The following is a 17,137-nucleotide window of genomic DNA, read 5'->3' as shown; positions in this document are numbered from 1 at the left end:
AGGGCCTCACTCCAGGCTGCTAAACTGGATGGAGGTTTGGCCTGCCCTAATTTAAGGCACTATTTTATAGCATCACAGCTGGCCTATGTCTATGACTGGTTTCTGGAGGCCTCCTCTTCCTGCTCCACCGCTCTATTGAACGCTCTTAACGGCCCCAGGGCCTCACTAGTGGACACACTACACAGGTCCATGCCTCGACGTTGTTCTAGGGGCTCGCCGATTGAGGTGGGCTGGCTGGCTGGCATGAGGATAATAAAGTAATCATTAACCAGATAGGGGTGTCCCCCAATGCTCCTCTATGGCATAATCCTAACTTTCCAGAGCTCCTGGGCCATCCAGATTCTCAGTGGTGGATAAGACTTGGTATTACCCACGTCTCTCAGATCTACTCAAACGACTCTTTTTTCTCATTTGCGGACCTGAAGGCTAAGTGTGGTGTAACAAACAGGTTTTATTTTAGGTATCTTTCACTACGCCGTGCCATCAGGGCACAATTTTCAGTTTTTTCCCTGGAGCTCACTGAATCACCTCTAGAGGTGCTATTGTCATATCCCGATATTGGGAAAATTGTTACTACTATATATTCTCGCCTTCAGGTGGCGGGGGTTAAACCCTTTCAGATTGCTCAGCGGAAATGGGAAAAGGAAATTCCCGGGTTGTCAGAGGAGGGGTGGGAGGAGGCCTCAGAGGTGTGCTTTCTGGACCTTATTGGATCAAATGACCAATATGTACAATATAAATTTATACATCAGATGCATTACACTCCTGCTAGGCTGGCCCGTATGGGATATGACTCTGCAGCCTCCTGTGTTAGGTGTGGCTTCTCAGAAGCTGGATACATGCATATGTTTTGGTCCTGCCCTGTTCTGTCCACCTTTTGGAGGGACTTATTTTCCTTTTTTGAAAACACACTACAAATAAAGGTGCCCTGCACCCCGGAGGTTGGACTATTGGGTGTGCTGAAGGATTTCATACACAGGACTCATACTCAAACTCTTGTCCGTATAATACTGTTTTATGCCAGAAAATTTATTTTGATGCAATGGAAAAATGCAACTGCCCCAGATATTCAAGTTTTGTATCGTATGATGAATAAAGTTGTACCAATTTTTAAACTGGTTTATAAGGGTAGGGCCTGCCCAAAAAAATTTGCTAAGATCTGGCAGCCCTGGCTTGATATAGCAGACTCCTTTTGGAAGGACACTCCGCTCTCACAACTATATCTGGCCTCCCCTTGATGGGTTTTCTTTTTTTTTTTTTTGTTTTGACGTCTAGGGGAGGCTGTAACCTTTGGATGGTGGGTCGTTTGTGTACCTGGAGGGACGGTGTGGTGGAGGCGGGGTGGGACAAGGTTTGCCTTTTTGTGTGAATGAGTATAGATGGGTGCATGTATGGTGTGGATATTGTGTTCATGGAAATATCCCTGCTGTATATAGCATTGTGATTTTAGGTTGTGGTGCCCTACGAGGTCCACACTCATTACCCTTATGTGACCAGTGGTATACTTCATTCCTCCATTGAGGAATTTGGTAAATATGATGTATAACTATAACAGTTGGCCCCCGTTGGGCTATTGTACTTTCTTTTATATTTTGTAAAAGAGATTTGTTTATGGATGCATTTGTACTATCTGAACCTGTAAACTATTTTCTATCAAAATAAATAAAAAAACAATTTTGTAAAAAAAAAAAAAAAAACTGTACCGCTACCACCCCCATTGTAAAAGGGCTATAAAGGTTAAGTGGCCTTTTGGTGCGCAGGGAAAAGCACCCTCATCTAGTTCTACACCATTATTATTTACAGAAATTGTTTATTGCTCAAGGAACCCCTAGAAACCTTTGGAGGAACCCTGACTGAGAAAGGCTGGACTAGGCAGTAATATATTTCTATCCCCCTTGGTGGGAGTGGAGATGATCCCATCTATAAGGATATACAGTACATACACACACAGCACAAGGCCGTGTTCACACTACCAGACGTTTCTCGGGGCTGCAGTTCCTCTGAGCTCCACATGGTGGAGATCTCACTTCTACACAAGTCTCTATGGAAGACAGGAAATGAGTTCAGGAACAGGCAGGAAGTGATCTCAGGTACAGACAGGAAGTTCTGGGTGAGGGGTCAGTCAAGAGGAAGTAGAGAGGAGACATTGCTGGAAAAGAGGAGACGTTACTGGAAGTGGCAGAAGATGAGGTAATAAGATCTTATTTTCTATTTACACCCAGTAACCCCCCGTCATGTTCCGTCCTCTTCCTCCATAGTCACTGTGATGTCTTTTATCTCCAGCAGATGATGATACACACATATATAGTGTGGAAATGTAGATTAACCCCTTCAGGGTCAGAACATTTCCCTACTTGTGGGGCCGGAACATTCTCTTCATTTTGGAGATGTGTCACCTTTCCCACCAATCACCTTCTCACCTCATCAGTCTATACTAATGATTTATATGACTTTTATTAGTGATGGGGGGGGGTATTTAGGGAGGATTGGAATATGTATGTCTTTATTTTATAAGATTCAAATAGGAAAAAAGAGGGAAAAATATAATTTTGTAGTAAATGTCCTGGAAACGAATGTCTCCATAATGATCCCAGTCTCAGATATTCATCGTAAAATGTGATCAGTAAAGTCTCCGGAGTACACGGAGATCACAGGAATATGATGTGTCCTGGCAAAGCCTAAAGACAACGTTCATCTTTTATTTAGGAGATGTGTGACGCACCCGGGAGAAATGACTCTGTGTACAGATACCTCACAGAGCGCCCCTCACAGCTCCTTCTACCTATGTCCCTCCAATCCAAGTCAGAGAATACTATGACATCACACTGGCCTGACAGCTCCTCCTACCAATGTCCCTCCATCCAGAGTCAGCAAACCCTATGACATCACACTGACCTCACATCTCCTCTTCTTAATGTCCGTCCATCCAGAATCAGAGAATCCTATGACATCACACTGACCTCACGGCTCCTCCGTCCAATGTCCCTCTCACGAGAAAAAGCAAGATTGTTAGTTCCAGAATTCCTTGCAACAAGCTTTTAATCTACAGAGTGGGGGACCCTGTCTGGGTAAATTATATCCCAGTGGGGTTTTGATAAGGTGAGGAGAGGAGGATTCTGGGAATGTCATTTGATTTTACTATATGTGTTCAAATCTAGAGTTTTCCTCCTGTGAAGTCTGGAGATCCTATGATAATTACATTGCCTCGACCTCCCTCCCTTTCTGATAGAATAGAGAAATAAGAAGAAGATTCTAGAAGTCACCAGAGAGATCATCGAGCTGCTGACAGGAGAGGTTATCAGAGCTGGGAAGGACATCATGATGGACAATCAGCCACCCCTCACATCACCGGGTAAGAGGAGACTTTATTGTAAAGGAGAGAGCAGTACGGAGGGTCCACCTAGATCCCCCATCATCTGATAAACACATAGAAACAATGTATTCAGTCGGTGTGTGTGTTTCCTACAGATGGATCTAGTAATGGGAACCCACCAGAGAGATGTCCCCGTCCTCTGTATTCCCGGGATTCCACACAGGAAGATCACACCATCCCTCACCATCATCAGGTAGATGAGGAACAATCACTGATAGTATCATTAGGATCTGTACATTATCTGCATTGTTAACAGTGATGTAATTTTTATTCTATATTCAGAGTGGAAACCTGAGAGATTCTAAAGTTGAAGTTAAAGAAGAGATAAAAGAGGAGGAGGATGAGGATGGGGTGATGGAGGAGTCAGAGTCTCTAAAAGAACACAAAGATCTGTACCGGGACACCATGGTGGAGTCATCCAGCTACAGAAACCCACCAGAGAGATGTCCCCGTCCTCTGTATTCCCGGGATTCCACACAGGAAGATCACACCATCCCTCACCATCATCAGGTAGATGATTGACAATTATTGGTAGATATGATTTATACACAGCATGTTCGTTAAACAATGAATATTTTATTATATATTCAGAGTGGAAACCTTGGGGATAAGAAGTTTGTTGTTAAAGAAGAGTATAAAGAGGAGGATGAGGAGTATGGTGTGAAAGAGGAACTTTCAGATGCACACAAAGATATGATGGAGCGATCTAATACCAGGAACCCACCAGAGAGATGTCCCCATCCTCTGTATTCCCAGGATTACACACAGAAGGATCTCACCATTCCTCACTGTTACCTCAAGGTTGGTCGGATGGAGCATCTAGAGCAGTGGTCTCCAAACTGTGGCCAGATATGGCCCTTCGCTTGCCTTCACTTGGCCCTTGGGACACTATTCCTCTCACTGATATGAGACTCTATTCTGCCAACTGACACCAAGGATGGGGCACCATTTCTCCCACTGACACCAATAATGGGGCACCATTTCTTCTAAAAGTGCCAACTATGGGGCACTATTCCTCCCACTAATACCAAATATGGAGATGTTTATGCCCACTGATGCCAGGACAATTTCCACTGCTACTAGCCACAGTTCGGCCCCCCTAAAGTCTGAAGGACAAAAAACTGGCCCCTTGCTTTGAAAGTTTGGAGACCCCTGATCTAGAACATGGACTTATGGAGGATTTTTTATGTGAGCTTATATTTTACAGATGATATTCTCTTTCATTTACTTGATTCAGAGTGGAGATCCAATTGATATAGAATTTGAGGTTAAAGCAGAAGAAGAAGAAGAGAGTTATGTGAGGGATGATCAGCAGTCTATGGAGGAGGATGGAATAACGGGGACATTTATAGAGGAGGACACTCCTACAGAGATCAGTACAGGTGGGTCATTAACACTAAATACATTCCTCCACCCATACTGCTCACTGATTGGTCCAGAGTAGGGCGGGGACTGGGTGATATCAGCCTGTAATACCCTGCAATATATCACACAGAACTGTCAGGTAGTGTGTCAGTCAGCGCTCACTGGCAGCTATAAGGTATCAATAACAGGGAGAGGGGGAAACAACAATATATACCCAAAATGAATTAATAAGAATTAGTCCATACAGTCCATAGTAGTAAGGGATATCAAGGAAAAGTCCACAGGATGGATGGATCCACAGGTGGATGGGGATTGCACATACAGTCACTGGCAGCTCCTCAGCAGGAAATGGGAGTTCCCTCAGACAAACAAAAACAGTAGGAAGAGGGCGCCTGGGTCAGTGTGATAGTAAAAGCAAGTAACACTTTATTCAGATACACTTACATAAAAGTATCTTGCAAGCTGCACACAGGGTGGATGTGGATCACCAATCAAGCAGTCAGCCGTCACAAGGGATGAGAAGACCACCGTGGGGATAAGCTCAGACCTGCCATATGGAGGTGTATACAAATTAAATCTCACAAATAATAAATACAAGTGATGTGGAACTCTAATGCGATAAATGTTCAGTAATTCTGTATAAAAAAAAATCAACAAGAAAATACATAACATTGAGTCCATAGGTGAAGCGGAAAACGTGATGAATCTGGATGGCCCTTAAAGGAACATTCGCCAAGTGTTCATAACATCTTTAAGACATCCGAAAACGGTGAATAAATAATAAAACAATATTGGAACAATGTGTGAGTATAGTCCACCACCGATAGGATGAAGGCTTACCAGATGGTTTGAACTCAAAAGGACATACGTCCTCTGAGTCAAACGGGCTTGTATTGGCAAATGCCAAAATTGGAGACATCCGACACCATAACCGCCCTCCTATGATTACCCATAATAGATATTCTCCACTTATGCCCCGTACACACGGTCGGACATTCCAACAACAAAATCCATGGATTTTTTCCGACGGATGTTGGCTCAAACTTGTCTTGCATACACACGGTTGCACAAAGTTGTCGGAAAATCCGATCGTTCCGAACGCGGTAAAGTAAAACACGTACGTCGGGTCTATAAACGGGGCAATAGCCAATAGCTTTCATCTCTTAATTTATTCTGAGCATGCGTGGCACTTTGTCCGTCGAATTTGTCCAGAGGGTCCAGAGGGGGGAGGAGAATTCAGAGGAGAAAAAAAGGAGAACCTAATGGACCAAGGCGTTTTTAATCTTAGCACAAAAATACTTACTCACAATGAACAATCAGTTTTGGATAAGGGCCTTAAATTTGCCTCTCCGAAAAAACTTGATAAATTTAACACATTTATCAATGTACAAAAATATATCCGCAAAATTAACATACAACGATATCTAATCTCTAATCTTTGTGAAAATTCGGACATAGCCGCCATTTCTGGGACTGTTCATTCTGGATTGTCAAATCCATCTTTGTTTAACCCACCTGTCCCGGCTGCTCCGGCCATTAACATCTTCAAGGAGTTGGTACATAAAGATTTAGCCAAACTACCTGTGAAGCGGACTTACCACCATTCCTTGTCACAATCTGGGCTTAGGTCTTTGTGTGAGAAGAAGGACCTAGTGATTCGCCTTAATGACAAGGGTGATGGTATTGTAGTATTAGACAAGACTGACTATGAGATAGAAATGTATAAGATATTGAACGATCAAGATACATATCAGGAGTTAACTAATAACCCAACCTTTTCATATAAAAGGGAACTACAGGATCTCATCACAAAGGGATACCACCTTAATATTTTAAATAAAAAGGAAAGATTATTTTTAGTCCCACTGGAACCCAGAATACCCACCATTTATTATTTGCCCAAAATCCACAAGGATCCATTACACCCTCCCTGACGGCTCATCGTGAGTGGCATTGATTCAGTCACTTCACGTATAGGCCGTTACATCGATTTTTACTTACAACCTCTGGTCAGACGGACACCCTCGTATCTTAAAGACATGGGAGATACCATCAGACTATTAGAAAGTTTGGATATACAGGGTGATTACATCATGGCTACTGCCAATGTCGCCTCCCTATATACCTGCATACCCCACCAGTTGGGGATTGACGCAGTTCGACATTTTTTGAGTCAGGAACTGACCCTCACTGATTTCTAGAGTAGTTACATTATCAAATTTTTAGAGTTCGCTACTAAACATAACTACTTCTGGTTTGACAACCATTTTTATCTTCAAAAGAGAGGCGTAGCAATGGGAGTTAAATTTGCTCCCAGCCTCGCCAATTTGTTTATGGCCAAGTGGGAGGAGGATGTCTTCTATGCCCAAGATACACCATCCTTGGTTTTATGGGCCAGATACATCGACGACATCCTCCTCCCACTTGGCCATAAACATAGGAGGAGGATGTCGTCTAAGCCCAAGATACACCATCCTTGGTTTTATGGGCCAGATACATCGACGACATCCTCCTCCTATGGAATGGCACTGAGGATTCTTTGAAACAGTTTTTTGTCTCTCTGAATTCGAATGATAGAGGCATTTCACTGTCATTTGAATCCAGTCGAAGTAAAATTCATTTTTTAGATCTTGAAATTGAACTTAAGGATCAACAGTTCAAATTTCAAACTTACTTTAAACCTACCGACCATAATGGCTTCATCCCCATCGACAGTTGCCATCCTGGCTTTGCTCTGTACCACGTAGCCAGTTTCTGCGATTACGCAGGAACTGTACTGAAACAGAGACTTTCAAAATGCAAGCCATGGTCCTTAGGCAGAGGTTCCTCGACAAAGATTATGATTCAGTTGAGGTAGATGAGTTATGGAATACTCTAGATGTCGAGAGGAGTTCTCTATTGGCCGTTAAACCTCGGCGCGAGCCAGATGACAATTATAAATGGTCCATGGTGACCTAATTTTCAACACAACATAATCAAAACGATTATGAATAAACATTGGGATATACTTAAGAGTTACCATATTCTCGGTACTACACTACTTGACCAAGTCAAGGTCATTTTTAGGGGGGCTCCTTCTCTACAAAGTAGAGTAGCACCTAATATCATTAATCCACCTATTCGTACATGTTTTTTTTCATGCAAAAGATGTGGTGTTTGTCAACACAACTCATTGGGAAGGCCCAAAACAAAAGGGGTATAAATCTTCCATAACCCACCGCATGTATCCCATTAAACATTTCTGCACTTGTGCGACCAAACATGTTGTCTATTTGATCACCTGCCTGTGTGCCAAACAATATATTGGCCGAATAATTCAAACATTCTCCATCAGAGTCAGTGAATACATTGCCTTCATCAAAAGTGGGGATACCAAACATAGTGTGCCTGGACACTACAGACAGTGTCACAACAGAGATCCCAAAGGGACTGAATTCTTAGTCATTGACAAGTATATTCCCCCTTGGAGGGGAGGTGCCATGACCAGAGGCGTCTCACGTTTAGAGACCTTCTGGATTTATGAGTTACAGTCCCACTTCCCGCTCGGAATGAAAGTGGACTGGGACATTAACGCATTCATCAATAGGGCGTAAAAATTGCCAATCATTTTCTAAGATTTTAATATTTTCAATTTATGTGGTATTCTGGGACTTCCCCTTTTCTTTTATGTTATTTATTATGTTTCATTTTATCTCTTTTAGGGATCTATTTTGCTTTTTGCTGAACAATGTGTATAGTTGTTGACCCCAGATGAGTATCAGCCCCGCTGGACTGTCATAACTTACATTTAGATTCAATTTAGATTTAGGTTCAATCTCATTCATCACATATTTACTTATTGGCGTTATTTTTCAAATGCATTTATTTATTTATTTTTCTTGTGTTTCATGTGGCTGATGGACTGGTCAGTTATTTGTTATGAACATTACATGGGTTTAACATTTTTTTTTCTTCTTTTTATTACATGGGTTCATATTTTTTTATAAATCAACCATTAGGGCATGTGACCGTTAGTTCTGGCCATTCATTGTCCTTCTGGGCATTTACTATTAACTATTGTTGGACTGTTATTCACATCCCCTATATTTTTATCAGTATAGGCACTTTTAAGGCTTATTTGGATGTCATGTCCTCACTCCCCCTCTTGGGGGGTGTGTACGTCGCCGTGCCTTCCCTCTGTGGGTTATTTGGCGCACGTCTCTCCTTGCGAGAGAGGTGCGCGATTCGTGTAATTCTCGTTTTTTCTAGGGCAAGTGACGTACTTCGGCTCTATGCGCGCCTTGCCATTCATTGATGGGCTTGACGTGCATCCAGCTTTTCCATACACCTTCCTTGGAGCGAGGCGTGGAGCGCACGTCTCCACGCATGTGCGCTCTACAGTTTCAATGTGATTCCAATGTGAGGCGTGGTTTCACAGGAAGTGATCGCTGATTTGCACTTCCGAGATTGGTGACGCATCACGGGTCTGTTTTTCATTATTGGGGTCATATTTCTTATATAATCAGAATGGCTGCAGTGGACTGGCACCCCAGAAGATTTAGACGAAACGCATCGGGACGGGCTCCACTGCCGCCATACACATTTCTTAAGCGCTGTTTACTCTTCTCAAAAATGTGAGGTTTTTAACTTTATTAAATTTCTAATTTTTATACGGAATTACGCTATGCGGACCTTTTTTGTTCTCCTTTCCTCGATATATACATGAACATATGGGAGAAACCATACATTTTTCTTATGAAATACCCTCTATTGAGACTACTAACCCAATGACCATGTGAGGACCTGGCTTCCGTGTCAACGGTCTCCAGATCGGATGTCTCCAATTTTGACATTTGCCAATACAAGCCCGTTTGACTCATAGGACTTTCGTCCTTTTGAGTTCTAATCATCTGGTAAGCCTTCATCCTATCGGTAGTGGACTATATTCACACATTGTTCCAATATTGTTTTATTATTCATTCACCATTTTCGGATGTCTTAAAGATGTTATGAACACTTGGCGAATGTTCCTTTAAGGGCCATCCAGATTCATCACGTTTTTCACTTCACCTATGGACTCAATGTCTATGTGTTTTCTTGTTGATTTTTTATACAGAATTACTGAACATTTATCGCATTAGAGTTCCACATCACTTGTATTTATCAAAGTGTTACTTGCTTTTATTATCACACTGACCCAGGCGCCCTCTTTCTGCTGTTTTTGTAATCCCCTGAGCTGTGTTCCCCGTCCTGTATTCCTGTATTTCTCTCGGATAATCTTCCTTCTCTCTGCTGTTTATGTAGCTACACTGGATTTATGGAGATTCTGGGGTTCAGCTGCCAGCAAAATGTTGATTTTCAACATAGGCGTTACTCAACCTAGGTACGTACCTTGGAACTTCTGCCCCATGCCTGGGTGGGGACACTCGTCCTATAATCCCCTCATCACTGTCACTCCTATAAAAGACAGTTCTCGTTGTTTGCTCACTCTCTGACTAAGGTCCATGAATAAACTAATCAATTATGAAAAAAATCATTAGAGGACCCATTTACTAGTTACCTTGAGGGGGGAATTGTAAGATCCTCAGAGACAAAGCTGCCTGATGTGGGTGGAGTCCTGGTTTAGGGGAACCAATCTGCTCATGTCTAGTAATAATCTTTTTATTTCTATTTTAGTAGATGGACGGGAGATGAGGAAAACCTCAGAGGATTGTCTCACTTTGTCTCCAGACTGTAAAGTAGAAGATGAGGACATCACACAGTATAGTCCAGGAGAAAACCCGACTACCTCAAATGTCCATCCGGCACCACACAGTGTAGATGGACCATCGTATTCCTCTTATCCTGAGGAACCTCAGACTGTGAGGGATGATGCCCTCCTTCCAACAGATAAGAGGCTTTCCTGTACTGAGTGCGGGAAGAGTTTCCCTTCTACATCCAAACTTAAAGTGCATAAAAGATCTCACACGGGGGAAAAGCCGTATTCCTGTCCTGAGTGCGGGAAATGTTTTTCACAGAAGCATCATCTTTACACCCATCAGATATTGCACACGGGGGAGAAGCCGCACTCCTGTCCTGAGTGCGGGAAATGTTTTACACAGAAGTCCAGGCTTTCCACACATCAGAGATCTCACACGGGGGAAAAGCCATATTCCTGTCCTGAGTGCGGGAAATGTTTTTCAGACAAGTCCATTCTTTCCACACATCAGAGATCTCACACGGGTGAGAAGCCGTATTTCTGTTCTGAGTGCGGGAAATGTTTTTCACAGAAGTCACATCTTTACAGACATCAGAGATCTCACACGGGGGAGAAGCCGTATTCCTGTCCTGAGTGCGGGAAATGTTTTTCAGAGAAGTCAAATCTTTACACACATCAGAGATCTCACAGTGGTGAGAGGCCATATTCCTGTTCTGAGTGCGGGAAATGTTTTTCAGACAAGTCCATTCTTTACACACATCAGAGATCTCACACGGGTGAGAAGCCGTATTTCTGTCCTGAGTGCGGGAAATGTTTTTCACAGAAGTCACATCTTTACAGACATCAGAGATCTCACACGGGGGAGAAGGCGTATTCCTGTCCTGAGTGCGGGAAATGTTTTTCAGAGAAGTCAAATCTTTACACACATCAGAGATCTCACAGTGGAGAGAAGCCATATTCCTGTTCTGAGTGCGGGAAATGTTTTTCAGACAGATCCAGTCTTTACAAACATCAGAGATCTCACACGGAAGAGAAGCCGTATTCCTGTCCTGAGTGTGGGAAATGTTTTTCACGGAAGTCCAATCTTTACACACATCAGAAGTCTCACACAGGGGAGAAGCCATATTCCTGTCCTGAGTGAGGGAATTGTTCCTCACTGAAGTCCTGTCTTCCTGTACATCAGAGATCCCACACAACCTTCGAGATGTATTAGTGCCTTGAGTGTGGGAAATGTCTTCTATATGAATGTTGCTGGATATCACAGTTCTCATGTGGGGAAGAAGCACACCCTGATATACACCTCAGATATACTCAATGGCTGATCTTCATCATGTAAGAAACAGTTCATAAGGTGATCAGAGATCACCAAAGACATGGATGAAGTGTTGTACCGTGTTGGCTTTCATTGGCTGAGTACATTTTGGGGTGTAGAGAGGTAAGTAGAGCCTTGAAATGAAGGACATCACCTTCAGAATGTCTGTCTTGTCTGTGTGACGTTTACTGATAATGATATAGCAGGTTACAGAACTAGAAGCTGTGAGATACGATTTATCTTTATCAGTAAATTTTACACAGACAAGACAGAAATTGTGAAGTTGATGTCCTTCATTTCAAGGTTCTACTTACCAGTGGTGACCCCGAAGCTCGTCTCTCTGTCTTCAGTCCATCCTTCTCCCATCCCCCATTAGGAGGGATGAAGAACTTGGAGATAAACTAGATGAGAACTTATTTTGCTCCTGTGTGGGTTTGGGTGGCTTGACGGAGTGTGGCACGAGAGGGAACACCGCTTGTCTTTATGTTTCTACATATCTTGCCTGGGTAGAGGTTATTGATTGGAAAATATTTATACTGTTTGATTTTGTGTAAATCATTTCGGTTTTCACTTTGAATGGAGATATTATGTGTGGTTTGATAAAGGGATTGGCTCAATAGTTACCACTTCACTTACATGTTTAGTTTAAAAAAAAAAATAAAAAAATTAACAAATATGACAAGCATTCATTCATCCATGTCAAATGTTGGTCTTATCTTATTTCATACAGCGATTTCCTATGAACATTGGGCCCTTCTAGTGGCCATAATGCGGTATTGAACAATTTTTCCTGATTGAGGTATTTTGGAATACCTCATTATGGTCACTAGTTGGAGCTGACGATTATAGGAAGTCACTGTGTTTATTAAAATACGGCCAGAATTTGTCATGGCTGGACACATGCTTGTCACATTCACCCAACATAGTGTTTGCATGGACCCCTTAGTTTACTATGTCAGGGGGGGGTTTCATACAAATACCTGAGATCATACTCCTGCATTTATGAGTACCATAAACATTAAAGGACATAAATTAAATAAAACCACAGAATTAAACCAACCATTCATTTAAAACCAAAAATACCTCATTTGGCCTTTAGATGGCGCTAAGTATCATAGCAATTAGCGCCATCTGGTGTCCAAATGCAGCTTTTTCTAATTTAACCCCTTAAGATCCATGCTATAGCCGAATGACGGCTACAGTGTGGATCTGCTTTGCCGGGAGGCCGTCAATAGACGTCCTCCCCTTTGCACGCTCACCATGCCCCCCTGAAGGGCGCACGCTTTGGTCACCCCAGTCAATGAGACTTGGGTGATCACAGATCGGAGTAAGGGGTCGATCCCGGCCCCTTACCACATGATCAGCTGTCAGCCAATGACAGCTGATCACATGATGTAAACAGAAGATCGGTAATCATTTATTTTTTTCTTCTCACGTTGACATTAAATGTCAGGAGACGTTTATATAGAGATGGGAAGTATGTAGCAGATAAATGAATAGACCTCCTAGCAATGTTATTACCAGGCTGCAGCTGGGGGGAGCTCTAATGTTTAGAGTGTGACCACAGCAGAGTGATCCCATCTAGCTCACATTATTCCTTTCACTGCCAGAGCTGGTTTTCCATTGTTTTTGCACACATGGTAATATGGAGATTTTTGGAACTGAAGATTAGATAAAACCCCCAAACATATATTTTCTAAAAGCAGAGGCTCTGGAGAATAAAATGGTGGTAATTGTTAAGGTGTTCCTCGTACACAAATGTCACCTTCATATGCGGGATTATTTTCTCCTATCCCCCATTTTCTATGGTGTGATCTTTTCTACAATGCTTTGTTATAATAATGTAATACGTTTTGTATTGTACACAAATTAATAACGACTCTGCCTCCACATTCCAGACAAGTCATTGTCCTGACCTATTGGATTTCTTCCTTTACTATTTTATTGATTTCTTTCTGCACTCTTGTTAAAATTATAATTAAAAATATAATTAAACAAAAATAAATTGTGTGTGTCAGTGCAATGATGACAAACTTCAGTATCCAGAAATGTCTGGTAGGTGACACTTCCATATATAGCCCAAGGGAGTGACAAGGAGCCCCTAGAAACCTTTGGAGGAACCCTGGCTGAGAAAGACTGGACTAGGCAGTCATATATTTTTATTATTATTCAGGATTTATATAGCGCCAACAGTTTGCACAGCTCTTTACAATGTGAGGGCAGACAGCACAGTTACAATACAGGAGGAATCAGAGGGCCCTGATCCTGAGAGCTTACAATCTAGGAGGGAGGGTCAAATGATACAAAGGGTGATAACTGTGGGGGATGTGCTGATGAAGAAAATAAATGTACAGTTGTTAGGTGGGGGCAGGATAGGCTTCTCTGAAGAGATGAGTTTCCAGGCATCACCTAAAAGTGGACAGAGAAGGAAATAGTCAGACAGATTGGGGCAGGAGAAGGGAGGCTCTGGAGAAGTCCCGGAGGTGAGCATGGGATGAGGTGACAAAGGAGCTAGATTGCAGGAGGCCTTGGCAGGAATGAAGAGAACAATTTGGTCGGTATTTAGAGACTAGATTAGTAAAGTAGCTGGGGGCAGAGCTGTGGATGGCTTTGTAAAATGTTGTTAGTATTTTGAATTTAATTCATTGGGTGAGCCAGTGGAGGGATTCGCAGAGAGAGGGGTAGCAGGCACTGAGCGATTTGTAAGGTGGATGAGGTAAACCAATGAGGAGGGAGTTGCAGTAGCCGAGGCGAGAGATAACAAGGGAGAGAATTAGGAGCTTTGTGGTGTCATTGGTTAGGAAGGGGAGTATTTTGGAGATGTTGCAGGGGCTGAGGCGGTAAGCTTTGGACAGGGATTGGATGCGGTGCTGTAAAGAGAGTTCAGAGTCCAGGATTACTCCTAGGACCCTGGCATGCAGGGACGGGTTGATGGTTGTGCCATTGATCTTGACAGAGAAGACGGGGGAGGGGGCACGTGGGGGTGGAAATATTATGAGCTCAGTTTTGGATAGATTGAGTTTGAGGAAGTGGTGGGACATCTAGACTAAGATGTCTTTCAGTAAATTAGTGATGTGTGTGGAGACTGTTGGAGTGAGTTTAGGGGTAGAGGGATAGATTTGGGTGTCATCAGCGTAGAAAGGATATTAAAAGCCATGGGAGGCAATCAGCTGAACCAGGGAGGAGGTGTAGATTGAGAATAGGCGAGGTCCAAGACCAGAAGCTTGGGGGACCCCAATGGAGAATGGAAGAGGAGAGTAGGAAGTAGAATGAAGATGCAGTTGGATAAGTAGGAAGAGAACCAGTGAAGAGTACAGTCACGGAGACCAAAGACGTGGAGTTTTTTTTTTTGAGGAGGGGGTGGTCAACCATATCAAAGGAAGCAGAAAGGTCCAGGAGTAGGAGTACAGAATAGTGTCCATTGGTTTTGGCCGTTAGTAGATCGTTTGTTAGTTTTAGGAGGGCAGTTTGTGTGGAGTGCTGTGGGCGAAATTCAGACTGAAAGGGGATCAAGAAGGTTATTCTCGGCAAAGTGGTCGCTTAGTCAGTTGTAGACCAGAAGTTCAGGTAGTTTGGATAAAAAGGGGAGCAGGGAGATGGGGCATAGGCTGTTAAGATTTTTGGGGTCCAGTGAGGGCTTTTTAAGTATGGGGGTGACTAGAGCATGTTTTAGAGAGTTGGGGAAAATGCCAGAAGAGAGGGAGAGATTGAAGATGTGAGTTAGAGAGTGTAGAATAGAGTCAGAGGGTGACCGTAGCATTTGTGAGGGAACAGGGTCCAGGGGACAGGTGATTAGCTGGACATTAGCAAGAAGTTTAGCAACCTCATCTATAGTGGTGGGGTTGAGTGAGGGAAGTAATGATTGTACTTTTGGGCAAGGAGTGTTATGTAAAGAAGGTACAGCGGAGATTTCCTCACTAACTGCATCAATCTTATTTTTTAAGTGATTCATGATCTCCTGGGCAGCAATTGGGGAAGTGGGTGGAGGACAAAGTAGAGAGTTAAAGGTAGAGAACAGTTGATGGGGGCTGGATGAGAAGGTGTTAATGAGATTGATAAAATAGGTCTGCTTTGCAGTATGTAGGCAAGAATTGTATTTTTGGAGGGCAGATTTATATTGCTTGAAGTCTTTGAGAGACTTATTACCCCACAGGCGCTCAAGAGCGCGGCAATGTTTTTTGAGACTTCTGGTGTCATCTGTTTGCCAGGGTTGTAGGGGTCGAGACCTGATTCTGTGTGTAGTGAGTGGGGGGAAGCTCATCCAGGGTGGAGGACAGGGTTCTATTGTAGACAGTGGCTAGATTGGGGCAGGACAGGGGTGAGATTTTGTCATAGAGGTGGTCAGGAGCAGAATAGAGAAGAGAAGGGTTGAAGTGGCGAAGGTTTCTACAGGTGACTGTTAGGCGATTGGAGGGAAAGGTGGTGGAAAACAGGGAGAGAGAGAATCTAATAAGGTGGTGATCAAAGAGAGGAAAATGATTGTTAGAGAGGTTGCATGGAGCGCATAAGTAGGAGAATACAAGGTCAAGGGTGTTGTCATCAGAGTGAGTAGAAGCCTATACTCATTGCTTCAGGTCCAGGGAGGAGGTTAGACTAAGAAGTTTAGAAGTAGCAGGAGTGTTCGTATTAACAGGGATGTTAAAGTCACCGAGAAGCATTTGGGAATTTCAGAAGAGAGAAAGTAGGGGAGCCAGGCAGAAAAGTCATCAAGGAAAGTTGATAATGGTCCAGAGGTCCAGTAAATCACAGCAATTCTTAAAGTGGATGTAAACCCACACTCATAATTTTCTAAATTACTTCCATAGTGCTTATCTATAAGGATATACAGGCCTCCTGCATGTATCCTTACCTGTCAAATATCTACCCTTTAGCTGTTTGGAGCCTCGCAATACTCCAGATTTGTGGGCGGATCTGTTTTTCCGGGGCTCGGTGGGCAGAGTCATGATGTCAGTAGACTCCCCGCTGGTCTTGTGGAATATGCCCCATGATCACGAACATCCAGTCAAAACCCAGGAAAGTCACCACCTGACTTCAGCATCCCCAATCATGCTGAGGTGTGGAGCAGCCAATCCTGGGAGAATTGGAGAAGAAAGGAGTGGGGATGGGAAGTATACAGAATTCCTCTCTCACGCTTGTGCATGAGATAAGCAAATTATCTGCCACTCACAGCAAGGGGGAGAAACAGACATCTATTTCTCTGTGTGTGTCTGTTTTTATCTTACTGAAAAAAGATAAGAGGATTGCTCAGAGCTGGATTAACTCGTCATGGCAAGACTGGGTACAGATGACATGAAATCCTATACTCTACAAGGTACAAGCCTTCATTTTAAAAAAATGGAGTTTGCAGTACCTGACCGCGAGAATGTGTTTTCAGCGCGTTCCCATCGCGCTGGTTCTTGGCGACAGGGTA

At 43.1% G+C, this 17,137-nt stretch overlaps 2 protein-coding genes and 1 pseudogene across 4 annotated transcripts in view; 2 read left to right on the top strand and 1 right to left on the bottom strand.

Annotated features, from left to right (window-relative positions):
* The window catches only part of LOC141121984 (uncharacterized), a 583,368-nt gene that overhangs the window by 406,710 nt on the left and 159,521 nt on the right, over window positions 1–17,137 (bottom strand). The window lies entirely within an intron of this gene.
* The window catches only part of LOC141121964 (uncharacterized), a 145,127-nt gene that overhangs the window by 83,412 nt on the left and 44,578 nt on the right, over window positions 1–17,137 (top strand). The gene's annotated exons all lie outside the window — the stretch shown is intronic.
* On the top strand, window positions 1,895–13,732 carry LOC141121966 (uncharacterized; annotated as a pseudogene).

The sequence above is a fragment of the Aquarana catesbeiana genome, unplaced genomic scaffold (genome assembly GCF_042186555.1).
Source record: "Aquarana catesbeiana isolate 2022-GZ unplaced genomic scaffold, ASM4218655v1 unanchor236, whole genome shotgun sequence".
In the NCBI taxonomy this organism is placed as follows: Eukaryota; Metazoa; Chordata; class Amphibia; order Anura; family Ranidae; genus Aquarana; species Aquarana catesbeiana.
Note: the sequence above shows the minus strand (reverse complement) of the source record. Positions and strands in the feature narration are given on the sequence as shown.